Source organism: Meleagris gallopavo, chromosome 7 (genome assembly GCF_905368555.1).
Source record: "Meleagris gallopavo chromosome 7, MGAL_WU_HG_1.1, whole genome shotgun sequence".
In the NCBI taxonomy this organism is placed as follows: Eukaryota; Metazoa; Chordata; class Aves; order Galliformes; family Phasianidae; genus Meleagris; species Meleagris gallopavo.
This window is the reverse complement of record NC_139410.1, coordinates 12,813,243-12,828,214: the sequence shown is the minus strand read 5'-3', so window position 1 is coordinate 12,828,214 and position 14,972 is coordinate 12,813,243. Positions and strand designations below refer to the sequence as shown.

The following is a 14,972-nucleotide window of genomic DNA, read 5'->3' as shown; positions in this document are numbered from 1 at the left end:
CTGGTTTGTCTATTTGCCACACTAACAAAAGAAAAAAAGAAAAAACAACACATCACTATAGCATAAAGAGAAGGCATTAACACAAATGTAATTTAAACCAGGAAAGCTAGTCAGTACCTCAGTTAAGATTTCCTAATGGATGCTTCATTATCTAACCAGGGAAGCCATTCCCTTCTGTTGTAATGGATGTGTATTTTTAAAACAACACTTTACAACAGCCAGCAGCCAGTTCTGTGAGCATTTATATAAAATAAAAGAGGCAAGTATTTTAAATTTTTGTGACATTAGAATGATGCAACAGAGAGACTGTTTCTGTCCTAATCATTTATTGCCATTCTATCAAAAAAGAACTTTAGCCAGACCTTGCTGGACTGCAAATGATGTCCTTACACATCTTACCAAGATCAGACCCTGTGTCCCAATTCACAGCACTGCCATCAATGGGACTCTGTCCATACTACAAACCCGTGGAAAGAGGAACCTGACCCACTCCTCTCACAGGCTTGTGTTGTTGGGCTCACAGCTTCCAAAGGCTTCACAGAGGAAGATGAACATAAGCTACAGAGGCTACATTCAAGCCCTTGGGGAAGAATAACTTTGCTGGTTTGAGTGCTTACTAAGAGAAAATGAATGAAAAGGCTTCAGCCAGAGCTTCACAGAAGCAGACCACTGCCAAGGTGCTATTTCAGCTCAAGTAGCCTTGCAAAACTCCCTGTTTCTGTATGATGACTGCTCAGCTAACCATATCAGTTGTACAAGAACTCACGTAGGATCATGGAACCATTTCACAGGGAGGTGGTTCAGTCACCATCCCTGAATGTATTTAAAAACCATTTGGATGTGGTGTTTAGGGACATGATTTAGTGAAGGGTTGTTAGAGTTAGGGTAGTATGGTCAGGTTGCATATGGACTTGATGATCTTTAAATTCTTTTCCAACCTGAGCAATTCTATGATTATTCGGGGTGGACGGGGTACAGAGCTCATCTACGTGGATGCTCAGCCATCCTCTAATAGCTACAATACTTAGATATCTGAGTTATTGACTCAAGTAGCAGTTTCTCTCTAAAGAAAAGGCAAAAGTGACAGCTCTATTTATCAGTTTTTATTAGACATTCAACTTTTCCCTTGAACACGGGAATTCTAATCCTCAGAGATTTCGTCATCTCAGGTAGAAATGTTATTCATCCCAGTATTAAGGAGTCATTTGGACTCATGGTCTGGCTTGACCATGTTGGAAAAACAGATGAAAACTGGACTATTTGGATGACAACACAGGAGATTTTTCTTCGGTATGTTGCTAACTATGGTAGAAAAGATGAGTGCTAGAAGTCAGACAGTGGGCTTTTGCAGTACAACACCGATCTTTTGGATGTAAAGGCTGAGTAAAAAGATAAACGACAGATAGAAACTGATGTAAGGTAGATATGTTTTTGGATAAAATATATATACACATAACCTCAGCCCAAGCCTTCATAATAATAAAAATAAAACTTGAGTCCAGAGAGTGGTGGTCAATGGCTCAGTGTCTGGAGGAGATCAGTGATGAGTGGTGTCCCCAAGGGGTCAGTGCTGGGGCCAGTACTCTTTAATATCTTCATCAATGACATCAACAGCAGAGTCGAGCTCACCCTCAGCAGGTTTGCTGAATGACACCAAGCTGTGGGATGCGGTCAACAAACCAGAGGGATGAGAAGCCATCCAGAAGGACCTAGACAGGCTTGAGCAGTGGGCCTAGGTGAACCTCAACAAATCCAAACGCAAGATCTTGCATCTGGGCGGAGGCAACTCCCATTACCAATACATGCTGGGAGATGAAAGGATTGAGTGCTGCTGAAAAAGACCTGGAGTTACTGGTGGGTGGTAAGCTGGACATGAACCAGAAATGTGCCCTTACAGTCGCCGCAGAAAGCCAACTGTATCCTCGGCTGCATTAGCAGGCTGAGGGAGATGACCCTGCCCCTCTGCTATGTACTGGTGAGGCCTCACTTGGAGTACTGCTTCTAGATGGGGAGTCCTCAGTACAGGAGAGGCGTAGACCATTGGAAGGGCCATAAAAATATTCCACAGAACAGAATGCCTCTCCTATAAGGACACGCCGAGAGAACTGGGGCTGTTCAGCCTGGAAAAGAGAAGGCTGTGAGGTGACCTGCTATCAGCACTTCTGCATCTAAAGAGGAGTTGCGGGGAAGAAGAGGACAACCTCTTTAGCAGGGTCTGTGGTGACAGAACAAGGATAAATTATTTCAAAATCAGGGAGGGTAAATTTTGGTTAGATATAAGGAAAAAATATTTTACAGCAAGGGTGGTGAGGCACCAGAACTGCTTGCCCAGTGATGTGGTCGATGCCCTGTCCCTGGAGACTTAGAAGACAAGGCTGGATCAAGCCCTGGGCAACATGATCCAACTATGGGTGTCCCTGTTCACTGCAGGGGAGGTAGACTAGATGTCCTTCAGAGATCCCTTACAACTCTAAGGATTCTATGATTCTACGAATAATAAAACAGACTACACTTCTGAACATGGGTATCACTTAAGCTATAAAGAGATAAATAAAACAGAAGGAACAAAATGAAACAAGACTGAAAAGGAATATCTAATAAGAGAGGAAATACAGAATATGATCCCAAACATAATACTCACCAATGCCTTTCTTGCTCTGAGAATGAAATGGGAACCATCATCTTTTTAAACAGATCATCATGCGTACCCTACGCCTCGAAGTTTATTTGCTTTGATAACTATGACAGAAATGTGCAAGGCAGTTTTTTTCAAGGACTGAATTTACATTTAAAAAACCTGCAAGCCGTTTTCCTGCCTTTGAACTTGTAGAGGTTGTACAGCACTTCATCACTGTTCCCAGATTAAAAAAAGAAAAAATTATTCACACTTGCACAGAAGTCTTTGAGTCATGGATATGAGGCAAGAAGTGCCCATGTGTGGCTGGAGAGGTTATGCTTTTCTTCTGCCTTCAGCCAGAAGATTCAGCATGCTCCTATTCACTCTACAGGCTGTGCTAATGCCAAGGCTCTGGGCTTCACAGTAGCATCAAAATTGCACAGAATGATGTATTTCACTCCCACATTCTTTTGCTCCTCCATGGCCTCAGTGTGGGTGAGGCTGCCAGCACGTGCTGCCCCAATGCCCACAACCCACAGCTGGCTGCTGACATCCCTCTGTGAGCTGCTTCAGAATGCTCCCACTGCCCTTAAAAGCATACCAGGAGGGAACTGCAGCTCCTTACAGATTTTGGGATGCAGCTTTGAGACAAGCACCTAGCTGCACTACTGCAAGGAAAGGCTGATCTGGAGCTGGAAGCTGTGCAACCCCGCTGGCAAAACTCCTGCTGCATGCTCTGGACTGTTCCTCTTTGTTCAACATGGGCAGCCTGTAACTCAGCCTAGGGGAACTGTGTGGGAAAGAGAGTTTGGAGATGCTGCTCCTGCTGAGATCTCATTTGTCCTTTCCTCAGGGTCTCCAGCAATGTGATACATTTCCGAAAGAACCAAATGCTCTTGCAAGCAGTAGCTTTATGTGCTAAGTAGCAGAGGTCTTGCCAGGACAGTTCTCACACAAGAGGATCTGAGGAAGAAGAAAAAGATCAGGATCCTATCTAGCAGGCCTTTCTGTGAATGCAAAATGAGGGAACCAGTGGCTCCAGGAGGTTCTCCACAGCTCTCCCAACATAGTTACCCCATAGCAGTCACTCAGCCAACAGCAAAGCCTAAGGGCACAAAACCTAGGGACAAGTTTTGCATGATCTACTCAACAGTTCCTGGTTTAAAGCCTATGCTTCCTCACTTCAACATATGCAAGCCAAACATGACACCTTCCCAGGAGGGAAGGGGATACTTCCCACACTGCCCTCTAATTCCCACACTACTGAGAAGTGGGATGCTCTTCTCACACCTGCGTGCACTGATGCTTCTTCAGCCCCATAACTGACAGCTCAGAGGTAAAATGACAGTGGCATCGATCAGTGGATGGTGATGATAAAACATTTCCTGGCAGCAGAATTAGGAGAAGAGTGCTGCCCTGCCTGTGCAGTGAGAACAAACATGGAGGACTGGGTCTGTTCAGCTCTGGGCTGGTCCCTGTGACAGTGAAGTACATCTCCCTATCTCCTGCAGCATCTGACATAATGTGCCTTCAGTGCCCCACCTGGGGACATCCGAGTATCTGCACTGGACCACAGTGACAACGGTTACCTGAAGGAGGAAACCATATTTTCAGCTGTGCTTGGCTTGATGCAAGATGTATGGAGGAGAGAAGACGAGGGGCACATTCCTTCCAGGGGACACATGATCAGGGCACCCAGCTGTGCCACTCATTAGCCACATAAAAACCAGCAGTGCTGAGGGCGGTTCGAAAGGAAAGACTTGGTTCACATGTGTTTCACAGTCACGCTGGCTGTTTCGTCATCCCTGCAAGGGTGCAGTGCTGCTGGTTCTGAGAATGCAGCATGCCAAGTGACATTTGGCTATGGTGGAGCTGTTTTACAGCAATGCTTCGTGCAAACCTGCAGCTCTCACACAGAACAGGGGGAGGGCTTGCTAGAAATGAATTCTTCAGGGAGGCATGGCAGATGCTTTTCTAAGAATACATTGCATGACAACACATAACTCTCTCGCCAAAGTGGAGAGGCGTAAGGATCTGTACTGCCCTGTTCTGCTGAGTCTGATGAGAATAGTAGTGGGTACTCAACTCAGCTTTATTTGCTTTTAAGTTAATTTTTCTTTAGCATTCACTTATACCAGAATTCTTACCTAATTGACTATACTCAGATCTATTTATTATTTATTTTGAGAAAGTTGAACTTAGAGACATTCTACTGAGATTCACCCCCTCATACACAGCACATTCTCCTTATGTGCTGGGCAGGCAAGTTACTGTAGTCAGCAACTGCCTTTTGATATGCGAGAACAGCACCCACTGCCCTATTTACAAATGCTAGATTCAGAGATTACTAAACCTGGCCCAAAGGCAATGGTGAGGATGACCAGGCTATGACTGTGAAGAATGTATGTGTGGGTGAATTTAAGGTTGAGGAGGGAAAAAGCTAGTGATGCTTGTAAGATCTGAGGCCCACTCTTTAATGTAAGACGTATGTTCTTCCTAGAAGAGGAGAATCTTGTGAGTTATTTATAAAGCCTCAGGGTGCCAAACCCCAGTGTTACAGGAACATCTGCTCAGAAAGCTTGCATAAGAAGTTCCCTCCACGCTATTTCCCTGTGGCTAAATCTCAATTTGGACTGCATGACTAGTGTCTGTTAGTAAATGAAATAGGTGCATGAACAGACCTGGAAAAAGCCTGCAGCCTCCAAAACTGGGTGGCTGCATCCAGACAGCTAAAAATGAATCTACTACTGGAATGTCCTTGCTCAAATGCATGGGGCTGGCTGCCTCACCCTTCCAATGGAGCAATGGCCCATGCCTGGAGGTTTCAGGCTCCCTTCCCGCGGGGGAAGGCTCCTGGCTGAGCCTTGCTGCTCTTTCTGCAGACAGCAAGCTGATAGCTAACACTTGAACTATTAACTCAAATACATACCACTAAGGCACAGCTGCTGGACAACATTTGGATGCAGCCAGAGTATTCATGAAGTTCAGAGCCATTCATTCCAGAACAAGCACCTTATGGAAAACACTCAAAGTAGTGTCTGCTGCTCACTCAGGCACATAGCAGGGTTCCTCACATCTCTCTCATTCCCATAGCTGCAAATGATCCAGCAGGACATACCTTACAGTCACGGAGAGCTGCAGTGAAAAGACCAAGCTCCTATCACATTCACTTGCCACGCCCATTCTCTGGAATGACCTATGTGGACCTGCCTATTGAAAATAACCCCCTGTCCAAATTCAGTACAACTGATATTTCCCACAGCAATCATTCAATCAGCCACATTCTCACCCCTTACTATTAGAGTAAATGTGGCATCTTCTTAGACTTTACTACTGCTGTAATTGCTTGAGGCCTTAGAAGTCAAAGCTGAGTAAATCTAAAGTTTCTCTCCGGACAACCATGCAGAAATAAGTTTCAATTTCAGAGATTTGTTCAGTTCATTTATTCCCTAAAAGCTGTCAGCACTCTCACTGCCCAGCTGTACCTCAGATTACATATTTAGGATTTAATTACCTTCAGTACACATTAAACAGATTATATATCATGTGCTGGTGAGTCAAGACTCAGATTTAAGCACAAGAGAAATGTATTTTGTTGAATGGAAAGCCATGAGGAATACTCTAACTTTGCCTTGATTGCCAGGAGACCTTCGTTCCACATAGTCTTTTAGTCCACGCCTCCATGGTCTGCTTTACCTGCTCTCAGTCATATCACCAAGAAAAGGCAGTGCCATGTAGCCTGACTGTGGCCTCCATCTGCCCACCCTTCTTCTCTGTCATACTGGCAATGGCATTACTTTGTCTGTGGGATGAACTTCAGCAAGGAAATGATTTAGTTTGTACAGCTGCACAAGTGCTGGTGCTGCTACAAGGAAGGGAGAGGCATGGTGTGAGGAGCTTTTTTAGTCAGAGTAATCCTGCCTGTATTGACAGCAGTTGCTTTTCCCTAGGGTCAGTCTGGTGGAGAAAACACACTCACAGGATAGGGGCCCTTCCTTCTTTGGGTGGTCAGAAGATTCAGGCATTGTGTAGCATATTCTCATTCCAATCGCACTAACAAAATAGAATAGAACTCCATGAGTTTACTATATTAGAGTATAGCAGTATTGGCCTGCCTGGGAGAAAAGCTGAGGTAAGAGAACAACAGGCACTTAGACTTAGCAGGCAACAAGTGAACCCTGGCAGCAACACACCTAATAGTTGTACTCACTGCATGTCAATCCTCCCCTTGGCAGAGAAGGCTTTACGCTGTTGCTTATGAGGCTGTTACAACAGAAATCTTGTAGCAGCTCAAAAGCAGCACAGCGGTGCCTATACCAAACATGCATTCACAGTGTAACGGCAGAGGTGGGCCTGGTGTTGACAAACAGTGCTGCTCCCTGGGGATACCTTCATCACTAAAGCTCTCGATTGCCAATGCAAATTAAAGCTGCCTTCAGCTAAAGAACACAAGGACAAACTTTCAGATGTGTTCACTAGAAGTTAAGCCACACAAAATGCAATTTCCTACTAAGAGAAATTGACTGGCCATATTGACTGACTTTGTACAAAAGAACAGATCAAAAGTTATAGAATAACAGCAGGTAACAAGGAACAAAAGTTATCTCACTCCTTCCAGCAATCAGCAACAGACCACAAAGAGCACAATCTCTATTCAGAGAGATACTACTCCTCTGTTTGTTAACCCTTAAATGACGGTGAGAAGGGGTGGATCCAGGTTCCACCCCTTCCAGTCACTCAGGTGCATTGCTTGCACCTGAGCTCCCTGGGTTAGCCACACTTTCTCACTTGGTATTCAACCAGCTGTTAGCTGGCAATTCCACTGCAGGGCTTCACAATGTCCCTGAACATCTCAGACGATAAGATGTTGTCTGCAAGCCTTCATCTTGTCTACTATGCCAAGAATTCTTAATGGCATTGGGATTAAAGAACAGATGTGTCTTCGATAAAAAATACTTTGGTATCTGCCCTCCCTTTCCTGCTAGATGGACGCTGACCCCTTCAGGCAGCTATTCTTGTAGAAAACTTCTAGCTACCTAAGCGGAAAAATGGCCAACAATCGTGTAAACAACTATGATAGGAGCACAAACGCTAGCTATTGTCATGACATTTGCTGTTAAAACAAGTTACTGGGCAAAGATCATACCATATGTGAGCTTGATCAAGATAATGAATAGTCCAAAAACAGCACCTGTGGGTTAGCTAAAAACATAGTTAATCCCTGAAATCATGAAGAAAATTGATTGCCACATGCACTGTGCACACATGGTTGCTGTCTGCTACAGAGGAAAGAAAAGGATGTGAGTGCTGCAGGGAGTGCTGTGCTTGGCTGGGGCAGCCAGGACAACGCACTTGGGACTGCTAGCCCTGCACATCAGCTAGGAGAGCAGGAGAGAGAGCCCAATGCTTGTGCGAACTGCAAGCAGCAATACTAAAAGCAAAAGACAGGTGTGTTCCTCATTAAGGTCGTCTGAAGGGCCTGATAGTATGTGGGCAAATGAAGGCAGGGTTCAGCTTCAAGAAGGCTACTGGGGAGGGAGAGTCTGTGATTCACTTCAGCACAGTGCTGTTTGACTGTGAGAAAGAGGCTGGCAGTCCTTACTTCCCGCCATGCTTGTTTGTGCAATACCTGCAGGCACAGAGTACAGAGAAGGGGGAAACAGAGAGGGAGGAAACAAAGCTTTCTCTTTTTCCTTCTCTGCTTCCAGCCCCTCAATCTGGGGTATCATTTCCATTGTGTTGCTCCATGTGTCTCTGGAGGCTCACCTAGGCAGCCAGGCCTCTGGCAGGAGAGCACCTTCCTGCCATTGCCAGGCAGGAATACCCTTCCTACTTGGCATCCTGACAACCATGGCCCTGCACTGCCTGGGGGCCCTGCACACCAGCCTGTCTGGCTCCTGGCACAAGGCCCAGGCTGCATTGCCAGCACCCTGCTGCAGGCCCTTCCTTTCTGCTGCCACTGCTGGAGCGACAGCAAGTGTTACCAGCAGCTTCATGAGAAAAGTCATTTAACATTTTTGCAGTCCTGGCTGCTTTTGCCTTACATGATGATATCTCATATTTGATATCTTGAAAGATAAGGAATATTTTGTTGTAAGCAAAGGAAAAACAGAGATTGATGGTGGCAGATGGGGAGAAAATGAACTGAAAACGATAGACAAGGCAAAAGCCTGAATAATCAAATTAGTGAGGAGGATTGCAGTGTGCAAGTGAAGAAGCATTGAGTCACGTTGTGAGCTTGTACCATAAGATGATCTACACCTATTTCCCAGAAGGTGATTAGTTTGCATAATTGAGAAGTTTTATGAAGGGTGTTCATTGGAACTTGATGAATAATTAATTTTTTTGGTGTTTTGCTGGCAAATTTGGAAAGTTAAAAGGACTCATTTCAATCAGACTGAAAGGAAAAAACATAGATTTTTTTTTTTTTTTGTGAATTGAAAACTAAAGCAAGTAATAATTTGAAGGCTTTGAATGAGACATTTGTTCCTAAAAAAAATTTAATGCTTCATTTTGATGGTGTCTATTCAAATATGGTTCAACTATTAAAATTAACAGAGATTTTAGAAAGAAACATTAGTTTGAACAAGAAAATCAAAGCATTAATTTGAAAAAGATGTTGAGAAAGATTGGAAATTCTAAAATGTTTTGTAGGTTTTATTTTCTTGAAATCAAAGAATACAACAGTACAGGCCAAAGTCCTAAAATATTTTTTCTGTGTCCCATCCTGAATTTTTGGTTGCAGTAGTTCTTTTCAAAAACAAAACCCCTTGTCAGTCTCAAAAGTTTTTTGTGCAAATCCAAACTTCCTGAGGCTTCAGAGTCTCCTGTGCATGCTCTTGTGCAGTCCAACTCTTTCGTGTCCCAGTAACTTAGCAAAGCATTAATTAGTGACTTAGAGTCAGCTGAATATAGACAGAAATTCGAGCTGCACTCTCCTTCAAAGTCTGCATGTGCCAGCTCAGTGTAGTCTGACCTAATATACAGATGGTTATTAAATTGCTTGCAAATAAAATAATTCTGTTTCAAGATCCAGTATCAATTAAAAAACAAGGCATTCATATCATTTGAAGCTAAACTCCTCAGAAATGGGTATTGCCGCAGTTTTGTAGCTGTTAGAGGAAAGGGGATGTAAGTCAGCTAAGTACTGCTTAATCCGTGTAGTCCAAAGAGATATAGAGAAACAGAGCAGCCACTTATTTTCAATGAGTTTTGACACCTGGCAATAGTTAGCACACTACAGTCTGATATATCTACTGCTAGTGCAATTGCAATCATTCTAGAGGTGGTAATAATGCAGCAGTACTATTTGCAAGACTGTGGAAGCAAAACTTGTTGATGCATTCACATCCTTAAAGTAACGAGAACCTGGCCTTTTACTTAACACTTCTTTTACAAAACCTAAGTTGGTTGCTGACATTTGAAAATCATAAAAAGTAGGTTAATACAATGGCCATTTAAATGAGCAAACATAGCAGAAAACTTTAGGAAGTGAAACTTTCTCAAGAAAGCTCTGTTTAACTGCTGCTGCTCTTGTTGCAAGGGGTTCCCTTCACATTTTTTCTTATTTCTCCTTGTACTAGTTCCAGGCGGAAACAAAGACAAATACAATATTCTGCCAAGGTGTAAGGCCTCTTTATTTTCTTTGCAACAGAGCTGATGATTTAAAAATGAAAAACGTTTTTGATAGGGGCTAGAAAAAACTTTAGGAAATTTTGTACATGCACTTCTCAAAAATTTTCTCCTTTCTTCTCTTTAAGATTATAAAATTAAAAACGTTTTTCTCCCTTTTCATGTAACATCTGATTTTCTTTGAACAGTATCAACAAATTTGTTTTCTTTGTATGCACCAGATACAATCTCACTGTTATCTGAAAGAAAACTTCCCCAAGAGGTGGGTTACCCACAAGGTCACCTATTTATCCCTTCTTAGAGATCCTGCAGCCCTGTTCCACAAACTTTTTCCCCTCTAGAAACTACTTGGCAAATCTCCTTGATTCTCTCCTTCTCTAGCACTCATATTAACCAAACTACCCATTATCGTACTTTCCGCTATCCTCTATCCCCGTGGCCAAAACATCAAGAATTATTTTAGTTGCTGGATGTGAATTGCAAAATGTAGAATTTCCTAGCTGGGTTGGCAGGTGATGTTAGTGGGAGGAGGCAGTTGGAGCTGTGAAGAGGCACATTATTTGGATGCTCTGAGAGCTGCTACAGACGTGATTATCTAAGAATACGAGGAAAGATAAAGCTTGCAATGAGTGGTAATATGTCAGTAAACAGGTATAGTAAGAAAGAGCTTCTGAACAGAGAAGCATTTCTGTTTTTTCTTTTCATACTTAGGCCTAGCATGGACTTCAGGAAATTGTAATTGGTAAGTCCTAAAATTGTGATTGTAAACTAGTGAAGATAGCAGAAGTTCAAGTTACTACCAAACACGAGGGTAAGATTTTGTACATGAGACCAGATTTTGTGCTGAAGAGTGGGTTAAGCAACAAATCCTGCTGCTGAGAAATTCTGGCAGACACAGGACCTGATTTCAGTTCCCTGACTCCCACTACACAACACTTGGCTACAGTATCCCACTTGCAGAGAGGTCTTGGTTACTGTATGACAATTTTTTTGCAACTACACTTCAAAAATGTGAAAAATCTTGAAAAGTCTGGGATTTATTCTAATGGCCTCTGCCAGAAATTCCTTCCCTTTGTTTTCCAGAGCCTCTAGCCCATTATTTAACACTTATTGTAATGCAAACTTACAAGTCTTGCACATATCACTGTAAAACTTCAGTAAGAAGTGATGGTCTATGCATCATAATTTAGATATCATTCCCTGGAACAGGTTCTCTGACAAAGCACTGAGTAAGTGATCTGTAATAAAAATGCTATTCTTTTTTTTTTTGTTTTGTTTCCATGCCATCTTGCCCTGTCACGTACATTTTAAAGATCTTTACTGAAGGGGATGCAGGTGATATACTATCTGGACTTTACTATTAAAAGTTTTTATTTGTAATTTGCTTCTAAGAAGGTTTTGTCTGTGAATATGTTTTATTCCTACCTTAACAGTCTAGGAAGCACTGAAAGGTTACATAAATGCTTTGCTCATTCACTCAATCATATTTCTCCCCAGAATACTCTTTTCTCACTTGGCATTCTCATTTCCCTATTTTTATTTCACTATGAGCCCTTTGAGACTTCCATGCAGAAGCTAAAGGTGTCCCAGACTTGTAACTTGCAACTTCAGTATGGAAGTTCTGACTGTGCCAGTGGGAAGAGACACCCATGTTTCACTTCCAAGATCCTGACACTGCAGAGGTAGATCAGGCAGAATGTAAGGGCCATTCAAAGCAAGAAAATGCCTTTTGGAGCCTTTGCCCATGATCCCAAGTCACCTCTTGATTGCAGAAACATCCACTTCTCAAGCCTTGACAAACCATCTCATTGCTAAGTATTCAAAATATTACTGTGACTCTGTCACTCTGAACAACTTCTCACTCTCATGTATGCTATATTACTAAGTCTTTTTCATTTCATTTCATTTATTTCATTTTCCATCCCATTCTATCAGCTCTAATTCTTTAGAAAACTCCTTAGAAATAGCCTCCAGACTTTAGCTGTCAAACAAAGCTGATCTTCATTACTTGCACGTTGTTAATTCAAAAAATTGCTTTTAAATGTGTTCCACGCCATCTCTTGCGTTTGAAAAGAACTTCCCACTGTGAGCTACAGAATATGCTTTTTCTTGTCAAGTCTCCTCTCATTCAAATATTTTGATTCTTTGTATGTCCGCCAAGTTGGGGCACTATCTCTTTTATGTATTTTTTTTTCAGTGCCCTGCTTGATAAATACTGAATGTAAAGGTTTAATTTGAGGTTTACCAGGAGTCCTGCTTTGATTTTGTGGTTTAAAATGTCATAAGAATTTCCAAACAAAACAAAACAACAAAACACAATAGGGAATAACTAGCACTATGAAAACTGGAAGCAGAATTTTAAGTTATATACTACACATGAAAAACACACACCTGTATCCTTCAAAATATTTCCTAGGCATCTCATTTTTGAGAACAACACTCCTCATACGTCTTCACTTTATAATGATTTCTTCTTCTGTCTCCAGTTAAATGCAAACTTCTGTATTGTCAGAATACAGCTGTCTTTAGCTGTTTTTTTCCTTTTTGCAATATTTTAAGAAACAGAGGGAAGCAGTATTTCTCCATCTCTCTATAGTAGCAGCTAGTCACAGGGTATACCTAACTGGTTTACTTTCAGATGTTAGAATTGAAAATTGGTAACCAATTTTCCCCCATTCGATAACTATTGATGTCCTGAATTTCAGGAAGGACTGCTTCATATAACTAACTTCACACTAGGGGAAACAAAGCTTAGATTCCAGAAGGAACTGCCAATTATTGCAGCACAAGGAAAAAGAACTCTCACACATCTGCATATGCTTCAAACCCTTCTAGCCCATCAACTGGTCAGCAAAAGCACACATGAAATCCAAATGCATGGGAGGCACTGGCAGGAGATCTCCTCAGTTAATGCTCAGTCCTTGCCTCTGCTTGTCTGCTGAGGGCATGGGCTTAAGATAAGACATCAACATCTGCAAATCCAAGTTAGAAGCTCACAGAAAGGCCACAGTTCTGAGAGATTTAAAAATCAGTAGTTTGATTATGTGAGCTGTGGTTCTTTCAGGAACCAACACTGATCCACCAAACTTGGTCATATCTAGGACTTTACTTACACTAATCAGGTTTTAGTCCTTTCATGGTAATGAAACAATATTTTTTCCAGTTACGATGTTATTTCCTTTTCTCTTTACCTATTATCTTGTAGAAAAGATTTTTTTCTTCAGCCATACCATTTAGAGGATTTTTTTTTCAAATGACAATGCACTTCAAAACCCTGATAGGTTTGTGGCAAACTAACATGCTAAAAACGTGAACTGTTTAACATAGTGGGACATGATCTCACATTCTGAGTTTAACAAAATATCCTGAAACCAGATACTTATGCAAATGATAAGCTTCTCTTCTCTCCATTACATCTCAAGCAATTCACCACCAAGAACTTTTTTTAAGTTCCTGTCAGAGAAGAAAAAAAACATAGACAATGTGAAGCAACTTCTTTTTAATGTGTGAAAAAAAAAAAAAAAGTGAATAATAACATTTTGCAATGGGAATTCTGACAGTGCATCAGTAGAATATTTGCCCTAACAAGTATTCAGTGAAGAAAAGCAATTGAGATCACTTAAATGTGAATAACTAACCCAAAATGACAAAGAAGCTTAGATGAGAAACCCAACTATTTAACTTAATTGCAATACAGTAGTGTAGCCCAGTGTTCAGTGTAAATTAATGTCCTTCTCTATGCTAAGCTCACAGACACTGTGAGGCCAGCTGATTCCTCAGTTAGGGCTGAAGCTTAACTCTGCAAACCCCTCAGTCCTCTCCACTGTCCTGACTCTTTGCTACGGATGCACACATAGAGTAAAAAGGTCTCCTTTGACCTGGGACTTAATGTTACCCCCAGGAGCAAAGAGAAGAGAACTACAATATAAGCATGTGCATTAAAAGAAAGATTTATCTTACACTGAGATCTTGGACATGGCAAGTGCAAAGCACATGCTGTTGTATTCAGCCTGAGGCACATCTTTCTTTAAGGACCTCCTGAATCTCAACATCAAAGGAAGGGCTCTTCTTTGACCCACTTCCTTGCCCTGACCCTAGGCCAGGTGTCAGGTTCCAGTTAAAATAAAACGGTGGCAGAAAAGGAGTCTGAAAGATGAAGTCAGAGTGGCAAGATATCGGACTGTGCAGACAAGAAGAATTGGTAACTAGGTTAGCCAGGTCTTCTGGCTGTAGACCAAAAAACCTATGTGGTGTACAGGGAAGCTGGACTGAGCAGAAGTCCACAGAGTCTTCTTCAGTGGAAAAGTAGTTAGAAGAGGAGCAGAGCAGAGAGAAAAGACCTCCCTGACCATTCTTGTGGATCTCATTTTAGGGGGGAACTCATTTGGTTACTAAGACCTTATTCCATACCATAACTTAGCTCTGTAGGAGAGGAACAGTGAAGAAGTCTTATTTGGAACAAGAACCTTATTTTGCTACTTCATCAATCTGGTATCTGCTCAATATCAACTCAAGATCCAAAGCCTGATTAGCAAGAAGAGAGGACACTGTAGGAAGATGATCTCTATCCATTGAAAGGGGAATAGTCTAGGCTCACCCCAGGCAGCCCTGGCCATGAAGAGACAGAAAGGTTCAAGAAACTCTGCAGGGTGACATACTGTGTCTTACTTAGAAGAGTAATCATCATGACAGGATTTTAAGGAGAAAGAAGAGTAAAGAGTAA

The 14,972-nt window shown here is 42.1% G+C and overlaps 1 long non-coding RNA gene across 3 annotated transcripts in view; it reads right to left on the bottom strand.

Annotated features, from left to right (window-relative positions):
- The window catches only part of LOC109368509 (uncharacterized), a 71,769-nt gene that overhangs the window by 35,576 nt on the left and 21,221 nt on the right, over positions 1-14,972 (bottom strand). The window lies entirely within an intron of this gene.